This window comes from Monodelphis domestica, chromosome 1, assembly GCF_027887165.1.
Source record: "Monodelphis domestica isolate mMonDom1 chromosome 1, mMonDom1.pri, whole genome shotgun sequence".
Taxonomy (NCBI): Eukaryota; Metazoa; Chordata; class Mammalia; order Didelphimorphia; family Didelphidae; genus Monodelphis; species Monodelphis domestica.
This window is the reverse complement of record NC_077227.1, coordinates 391,185,294-391,195,208: the sequence shown is the minus strand read 5'-3', so window position 1 is coordinate 391,195,208 and position 9,915 is coordinate 391,185,294.

Sequence of the window (9,915 nt, the reverse complement as noted above, 5' to 3'; positions counted from 1 at the left end):
TGCAAATACACTATTGTTTTCTCTCAAAGATTTGCCCCTAGGGAGGAGGTAAAAGAGCACTACTTTTCCAAGCCTCCTTGCTATTCAAAACCATTCTTCAAACTCTCAAAGAACAGTTTGAATTGCTTGAGCTAGCAAACACATATTAGCTCTGCTTGAATCTCTTACTAGCAGCTTGTATTTTCATTGGCTATTTCTCATTCTGCTTACTTCCCCTCAAGAAAATGCATCGAACTATACTACTTAAACTACAAACTAAACTGAAATATTTTGACAAAGTTCTAAAAGTCTTAAATACTCTTAATATGCAGAGTGGAGATTCTGCCCAGTGCTTCTATTAGAAACTTCAGAGCGCTGACAAAAGAGATACAAATGGGTGATAAATACTGGGGGAGGAGAAGGAAACTTTAAAAGAGATCTGGAAGTTTATTGTTAACTATTTTGAGTTTATTCTCCTTCTATAATATAGAACACATCTATTGGGATTGGTAAAAAAGGATTTTGACTGCACTGCCTGCCTGCACCTCCTTATTTTGCTTATATTATTGTATTTACTGATTGCTTTAAGGTTTAATTTTTTTTAAGTTTATCTATATTAATCTAGTAGATACCTTTCTGTAATACTGAATCATTTTAAGCTACTATGTTTTGCCTGTATTGATCTTTAATTTGTACCTTCACCTTTGCTGAAGAACAAAATATTGTATAAGCCTATGAACATCTTGCCCAAACCCTTATCATTAGATCCATCGAAGATCACATGTTGCCTTTGTGATTTGTCACATAGATGATGAGGGACGGACTTCATCAAAAGCTATATACAACACTTGGAGAATTTAATGAGCTAATAATTTAAATTGTAATTTTAAGGGGTCTTCAGAAATAATTTTAGATAACTAGTGGTTTCTGAATGGACTTTTTATACCTATATATATTATAAAGAATGTTGTATTAAAGGTAAAAAGTTCTTATAAAGCAAGAAGTCAAAAAGAGCTTCTGTACATGCATAATGATTTAACTTTTCAGTTTAATTTACTTCCACCAGAACAATCTAGATTCCTTAGGAATGTTCTAGACCCAAATAAGTTTTATTTGTTTAAAAATATATTTGCTAAGGTTGAAAGATTTGCTACATCCGTAAAAATTGTGACAAAGATCAATTAGTTCATAGGGCTTTTATGTCATACAGCAACTTATGTGAAATATGATAGTGGGTTTGTTTGCTATTGTAATTAACTGCACTTTTGGGGACTTTGGTACTTATTTACTTATTTACTGTGTTACTGTTTTATTCTGAAAATCATTTGTGCTCATACATGGCTGACACAGTGTATCACTGATTATAAGATATATAATTATATATGTATATATACATACATATATATTTTAAACCCATACCTTCCATCTTGGAATTAATATCGTGTATTGGTTCCAAGACAGAGAAGAGTAGTAAGGGCTAGGCAATGGGGGTTAAGTGACTTGCCCAGGGCTACACAACTGGAAAGTATCTGAGGCCAGATTTGAACCTAGGACCTCCTGCCTCTAGGCCTGGCTGTCAATGCACTGAACTACCTTGCTGCCCCCTATATTTTTGATTTTTAAAACTTTTTTTTATCATTGATTTCCCTTACATGTGCATCTGAGTTTTATTTTTTCTCTCCTTTTTGTATTTGAAGCATGTCAACAGTATTGAGAAGATTTTTCTTTAACTTTTTTGATTTTGCAGTAATATAAGTTTAAAATACATTTGTTCTAATATTAATTCATACCCAAAAGCTTTAGACTATAAAAATTATACCACTGATTATTTAAAAATTATGAGACTTTTCTTCATGACTCTGTCTGATTCCAGAAGAAGGGAATATACAAAAGAGCCACTGTACAGTGCTAAAGAAGCACAAAGCACCTGCATTGTGCCAATGGAGCACAAAGTCAAAGAGACCAATCCCAGTGGGATTGATGTAATTTTGAGCCAAGACCAGAGGACTTGAACTTGTTTGGGGTTCGAGGTTGCAGCTGTTTTAACATATGTCAGAGGCTGGACTTCCTCTGAGCCACATTCTATCAAGCACCTCCCTTTCGCTGCCATCCTGGCTCCCATTTGCTGCTGAAATCTAGTCCCTTTTCTGTCTTTCATGGTGTGGCAAACTTTCTGTAGTCCTAGCTACTGATTGGATGGTGCATAATTTCTTAAATCATTTTAATTGGTCTCTGATTCAAAGACCTGTTATAGATTTATTTTTCCTTTACTTAGATTTTTTTAGACATCAGACTTTAACATTTTGTATTTCATCCACAAGTTATTTTTCTCTTTTATTTGGATTTTTTCATGTTTTTGATTTTCTTTTGCAAATTGATTCATATACCTCATAACTCAGCCATGCATCCCTGAGTGATCCCTGTGTTTGTTATTATAATTCACCACAGAGGGGCTAAGTTATTGTTGTGAACTTTGATTTAAATTTGAGCAATTTTAGGATAAGAAACTTGCTACCTCCCAGAATCCAGAATGTGCCATGAAGATAGATGCTTGCAGAGACCACATGCTGCACCAGAAGATCCAGAGTGTACTTTGGGATGTGAATTGAACTATGGGGAGTTAAAATGCCTTTATTTTGAATATATACTCTTATGCCAAAGGGGACTGCCCCCAAATTCACTTTTTGTCAACCTAGTGATCATTGGTTTTGTTCTTTTCCCCTCCTTTTATCCACAAATTATTGCCATTTTTAAGTTGATTATGTTTTAATTATCCTTTTAGGGAAATTGGTTTCCCTAAAAGGATCACAGGGGGATATGTATAAATGGAGATTTTGAACCTTTGACTTCATTCCCCAGAAGTCTTTAGTATTTCCCAAAATTCCCTATAATGTCTCCTGCATCTCCACATTGGCAAGATCATGTTATTGGTATTTAAGTGGATTATGCTCCTCCCATGCTCTTTTTTTGACCTATGACCAGGCTGAAGTCAGGCAGTTCTTTGGCTCTAGTTATTAATAAAACATTATAAAATATAATATTGAGTTATTATATATTAATTTTAATCTTTACACAAGTTTTATAATCTCATCAGGTTGATTCTTGAAACTGGTCAGATTTACTAGTTGTTTTCCTGAAGAGTAAATCTACCTTCAGGGGAGAGGGGAATAGATTTAAGCTATGTTTGGTAAACATTTAAGTTCTATGACTGTGGATATTTGAAGGGTTTTCTGTATTCTTACTCTAAGTGACAGTCCAAAAGTAAACATTCAGAGTTTGGGAGATGTAGATACAGCCAGTGTTCTTCAAACCTTTGAAAGAGATTAAACAAGAATAAAGACCAGAAGGGTAGCAATCTTTTAAGGTGCTAAGAGCCCCTAATTAGAAGTTAAATGCTCATTAGTAAATAAACCATTAAAGGACTTTTGAAAGAGCATCCCAGTTAAAAGCAGAATGAAAGTGAGAAGGGTGGGATACCAGCAGTTTGTCCACTTTAGTTGAGAGGTATCTAACATTTATACAATATATTGTTTAAGACAGGTAAAGGATTTATTCTCTAAAGCAACTCTGGCAAAGCTGGCCATACACAATGGAAGCTACAAACAGGAAAATAAAATTCCACTAAATGTTTTGAAAATATTCATCATGCAAATGGAATGTAAGCTCTTTGGGGGTATGTACCATTTCACTTTGCTTTGTATCCCCAGAACATAGCACAGACCTTACCAGCCTAAATGCTCAACAAACCCTTGCTGATTTATAGGTTGGTACCAGATAAGCAGCATTCAGGCAACTAGAGCCCTCAGACTATATTCATGAACCCCAAAGTAGGAAGAGCCAAAGTAGCCCAAGAAAACCCAAGACTTGCCCTCAAAAATGGCTTGCCTGGAACCTTAACTCAAAACATTACGTCTCAGAAGCCTCTTTGAAGTATTCTATGTACATAAACTATTGCTACCTGAGGTCATAGAGTGAGTGGAAAATCCACAGATATGACAAATGCAGAAAAACTGTTTGTCAGCTTATTAGATTTTCCAAGAACTTTTGCACTTTGTGCTGTGTCTTCAGTCTAGAAAAACTGTAGTTTTGGTAACCTTAACAGTGTTGGAGAAGACATGGCACTGGTGCAGAGCCAGTACTCAGGGAGCTGCTCAGTTCCTCTTCTTCCCAGCTCCCAAGGACATTTTTTACATGTCCCACCCCTCTGTCCAGCTGACCAAAGCAAGCACTTTCTTCCTCAACTCTCTCCTGTAATCTGGGGCTCCAAGACAGCTTGCATTTGCCTTCTGGGCACTTGAACTCTGAAAAGGTTTACCATTGAGGGAAGGACTGTGATTTCATAGGTACAAGATCTTCTCAGGTGAGGAAACTTTCTTGGTTCAGCATGTTCTCTGCAATAGTCTTAGAAAAGTAGCCTGAAAAACCTGTGAGGTTAAGTGACTTGCCCTGGATCAAACAGCCAACATGCTTCAAAGGCCGGACTTGAACACATCTTCTTGTCTCTAAGGCCAACTCTCTATTCACTACACTAACACTGTCTCTTTGTAATTCTGTTAGGAAAGGAATAAAAGAAGCAATTTTCCATCTAGATTTATTCTATAAAAAGAGACAAGAGTAACTTCAGAGTTGTTCTTTTAGTATTGTCTCATCAAACCTAACTATTTTTAGTTGCTCTATTATTTTTGTTTTAAAAATTATTACACACTTTGTAATCATTTTAAAACAGCCATTTCAATATGCAAAGAACAAAAAAAAGAATAGTATATGAAACTGAATGTCTGTTATACACAGTCCATTTACTCCCCTTTTTCAGAACCAACTTTAGCTTCTTTATTTTAAATTTCCTACTTCTAAAACAGGATCCTAATCAATAAGGGTTTATAGGATTTATTGAGTGCCTCCTGTAGCTTCTATTAGCCCTGTGCTTTGCTTTACTTTGTGGGGAATAGACACCACAGGATAAGACAAGGTCCCAGTCAAACTGGTCCAAGAAGAGTTGTTGAAGGCCTAGGGCAGTAGCAGTAGAAATGGGGGGAATCATGAACAGAAATTATCAACTTCAAAGGAAAAATCAATACGACGTTATGACCTACACACCTTAAATAAATTATGGATCAATATCATGGGTTTTTACATCATAAAAAAAAAGATAACCTGGGCTGTACACTGTGTAAATGGACAAAAAGTAAACAGAATTCTGCCTATTAGATGGTTCAGTCTACCCTGATTAAGTGAGGTATTAATGAACATTATGCTTTGACCCATCTCTGCTCATACTCCTAGCACCATCTGCTGTAGAGAAAGGGAAGGAATGCTTGAGATTTATTTCTAAATTTTGATAATCATTTGCTTTTACTGACAAAAAAAAACCCATAGTCTGTAAAAAGAAAGTTCATCAGAATCCTTACTCTGCTGTGTTGTACAGTATAGCCTCATTTATGTAGCCTCCATTATTTTATGATTTAGTAAAATTAAACTTGTATAGAGCTTAAAGATACCTCTGTGCTACTAACAAAATAGTTTACTAAGCAAACTTTAAGTACAAACAAGATTATAAAGAGATTTCTTAACCTACTTGTGAGTAAATTGGGGAATTGTGGGGAAATGGCAGGTATGCTGTTAGAGGAATTCAGGTCTCACAGAAACATACAGGAAAAGTTTTTTAAATCCACTAGTAAAAAAAAAATGACCTATAAATTTAGAACCTGGAGATTTAGATAATCCAGGGCAGGTAAAAGATACAGAAAACAAAAACACAGTTCTGAAAACAATGGGGGGAAACCTCCCAGCAAGGGGGAGGCCTTGGGTCAGAAAAAAATTTTTTTTTAATTTGGGAAAATTCACAATTTAAAAGGAGAATTAACAATTTTCAAACATTTTAGTACTCTTGTTGTCCCCCTCCCCATTTTATTTGTCATTTTAATTTTTTTTTATTTTATACAGTTCTCAGTTTTGTTTTATTTCTCTTTTTAAAAGATTATGCTAAGGGCTGCCTAATAGATAATTCCTAGCTGTGTGACACAGCAATTCACTTAACCCCAAATGCCTACCCTATGCTACTCTTCTGTCTTAGAATTGATATTAAGACAAAAGATAAGGTTTTTAATAATAAAAGATTATTCTGGACATATCTAAATGGATTGTCTAATTTCTATGCATGGGGAGAGGCATGAATAGATTTCTTTGGATTTTTGCCCACCTGCCTCTGAAGGAGATGGATCCTTGATTGGAATGGAGCAGAAGGACCACAAGGATACCACTTTGTTCTCTTCTGACAATAGTAAGGGTGTGTACTGAACTTGAATTATATCTATCTGTCTTCTCTAAACATTGCTGATCTGTGGGCATGGTTTTTTCAATTTGAAAAGCAACAAATTTATACATACCTTAGAGGACCACTTTACCCTAAATTTCCCTATCAGTATAATTTCTAAGCCCTAACTCAGATATTGGCTGCTCTGAGTTTAAGGTACTCTGTCAGCATATACTCAAAGCCATATGGGTAATGTTCCCCCTACCAGTGAACCAGAAGACACATTGGTTTTTTATTTCATTTTGTTTTAAAGCTATTTCTGACTGATTGACAAGAAGTTCCACCAATATACATATAGGTTATACCTCTAAGATACCATACCACCAGTGGGAGGACATCTTTGTGAATGTGCCATGTGCTACTGAAAAGAAGGTGTATTCCTTTTTATCCCTATTTGTTTTTCTCCATATATCTACTAACTCTAATTTTTCTAAGATTTCATTCACCTCTTTTACCTCTTTCTTATTTATTTTTTTATTTGATTTATCTAAATTTGATAGAGGTAGGCTCAGTCTCCCACTAGTATAGTTTTACAACCTATTTCCTCCTTCAATTCTACTAGTTTCTCCACTTGAAATTTGGGTGCTATACCATTTGGTGCATACATGTTGATTAGTGATATTTCCCCATTATCTATACTCTCTTTTATCAGGATGTATTTACCTTCCCTATCCCTTTTAATCAGGTCTATTTTTACTTTGGCTTTGTCAGATATCATGATGGCAACTCCTGCCTTCTTTCTGTCAGTTGAGGCCCAATAGGTCTTGCTCTACCCTTTAATTCTGAGCTTGTGAGTATCTACTCACCTCATGTGTGTTTCTTGTAGACAACATATGGTAGGATTCTGGATTCTAATCCACTCTCCTATTCATTTAATGGGTGTGTTGTTATCCACATAAGCAGGAAAAAGGCAGGAAGGTCACACATGCCTAGAGAATGCATGATTAATGTGTGCAGGGGAAATGACACCAGGAACCTGTGAGATCAAAGCAACTCACACCTCCAAATGCTATAGATTTCCCAATATCATCATGCTACTATTCATGAGACTTTAATTATTCACCTCTTCTGGGCCATCTACTACATCCTGCTTCTTAACATCTGTACTCCAATGAGTCACTCTCTCTGACAAGGGATATAGGGTTTGTTTGTTTTTTTTGTGAATAATCTAGGGCTGTGTTGGTGAACCTATGGCACACATTCCAGAGAGGGATGTTCCCTTTACCCTCTCCATGTATGCCTGAAGACATTTCTCACATCAACTGTTCCTCTGCCCAGCAGCCCAGTGTGAATGCTTCCTCCCTGCCCTATCTGGGGTAAAGCATGGGGCTCACATATGGCATGAGGATGGAGTTTGGGCACTCTCTAAGAGGTTCACCATCACTGATCTAGACTATAAGCCATCCCACCCAGTTGACCAATCAGACAAAGCTTGTAAAAGACACTGGAATTTGAAGATCCTGTACTTCTTGAAGCTGTTATAGGGAAGATTACTTTAACCCCCATTACCCTACCCAATTATGGCCCCTCTTGTCCTATGTAAACTTTAGTGCTGAGCTAGGTAGACAGTACTGAAAAGGAATAATAACTTGTCCCTTCCTTAACAACAATCTTTTGTTACTGACATTTTATTCTGTCTTCTGCCAAGTATATAGTTTCATAGATTTGGTGGTAGAAGGAACCTTAGAGTTTATCTAATCCAACTTCCCTTCTTTTTCAGAGGAGAAAACAAAGCACAGGTCTAGTTAAAGCCTTATAAATTTGAAAAGGCTGAATTAGCTAACTTCCTAAAAATCAGAGCTATCTAAAAATGAAATGGTATGCCCCTTGTGGTAATCAGTCCTGGAAGGTATCCAGGCATTCAAGGATGTTATCAAAGCCTTCTCTTGTCTGTTGAATAGTGATTGTATTTCTATACTATCAAGAAAAGTAGGACATGAGAGAAGACTTCTGGGTAAGCATGGTAGCAGTCTAAACATGGGTCACTTCCTCTCCCCATCACACACCGACAAGGACTACCCCAAAAGACGTTAAGAATCATTTGCAGAGGAGCAGAGGAGTACAGTAAGGCACAGCATTGAAGGTGCATGGGATTGGGGCTTTTCCAGTGTATAAGAGGGTCAAAGGGCTTACACCAAATGTGAGCAGATCCACCCTCCCCCAACCCCACCTACAGAGCCAGAGCCAGAGTCAGTGCACGCCAAGATGAGCGAGCAAGGGGCACCTCTGGAGTGAGCAAGGGGCACCTCAGGGTCCTTGGGAGCTAACTAGGACCACAGGGGACACACCCCTGAAAGCAGCTAGGCGGGAAGCTCCAGTGCAATAGAGAGCACAGACCTTAGGTTCCCAGAGCCAGTGCACCTGCCAGAACCAGGGAGAGAGTGAGGAGTACTTCTAGAGTGAGCAAGGGGCACTTCCAGGTCCTTGGGAGGTGACAAGGACCATCGGAGAACTACCCCTGAAAGAAGCTAGACTGGAAACCCAGGCGGGCAGGAGAGCACAGACCTTGAGTGCCCCTGGGAAGGTAGCCTTGAGAAGAGCTGCACAGGACTGTGGAGATTCGAGAGCTTGCCTCAGGCAAAATCCTTGCTCCTTAACTCCATACACAGAGAACTTGCCCAGCTGACTCAGATTTCTAACTAAACAGGGAAGGGAAAACATCCAGGAAAATGGCTAGTTGTGCACAGGAGCCTCAAAATCCTCCCCCTCCCCCCAACAAAAAAACAAACAAACAGAAGGCTGTGACCCTTGAGAATTTTTAGGGAGGGAAAAACCCAGCTACAAAGGAAATACTGGATGAAGTTCAAACAAAGGCAAAAACCTAAAAAAAAATGGAAATTGTCCACAAGCCCTGGAAGAATCTCAATTGGAGCTTATCAAAAAGATGGAAACCTTCTGGAAAGAGAAGTGGGAAATGGTTAAAAATAATGAAGAAATCATAGCTGAATACCAAAAGGTTAAAGCAGAAAACCAGGCCTTAAGGACCAGAACTGAGCAACTGGAAACCAATGATCTTGCAAAATAACAAGAATTAATGAAGCAAAATCAAAAGACTGACAAAATAGAAGAAAGTATAAAATATCTCACTGACAAGGTGACAGATCAGGAAAACAGAGGAAGGAGAAACAATTTGAGAATCACTGGTCTACCTGAAAAATCAGAAATAAACAAACCTTGACACCATACTACAAGAGATCATCCAAGAAAACTGCCCTGAAGTTCTTGAACAAGGGGACAAAATAGACATTGAAAGAGTTCATAGAACACCCTCTACATTAAACCCAAAAAACAACTCCTAGAAATGTAATTGTCAAATTCCAGAACTTTCAAGCTAAGGAGAAAATCCTACAAGAAGCCAAAAAGAAACAATTCAGATACAAAGGAGCACCAATCAGAATCACACAAGACCTGGCAGTTTCCATACTAAAGGACCACAAGGCCTGGAACACGATATTCAGAAAGGCAAGAGACTTGGGTCTTCAACCAAGAATCACCTATCCAACAAAACTGACTATATACTTCCAGGGGAAAGTATTGGCATTCAACAAAATAAAAGATTTCCAAGTATTTGTAAGGAAAAGACCAGAACTAAGTGGAAAGTTTGATGTCCAAACACAAAGATG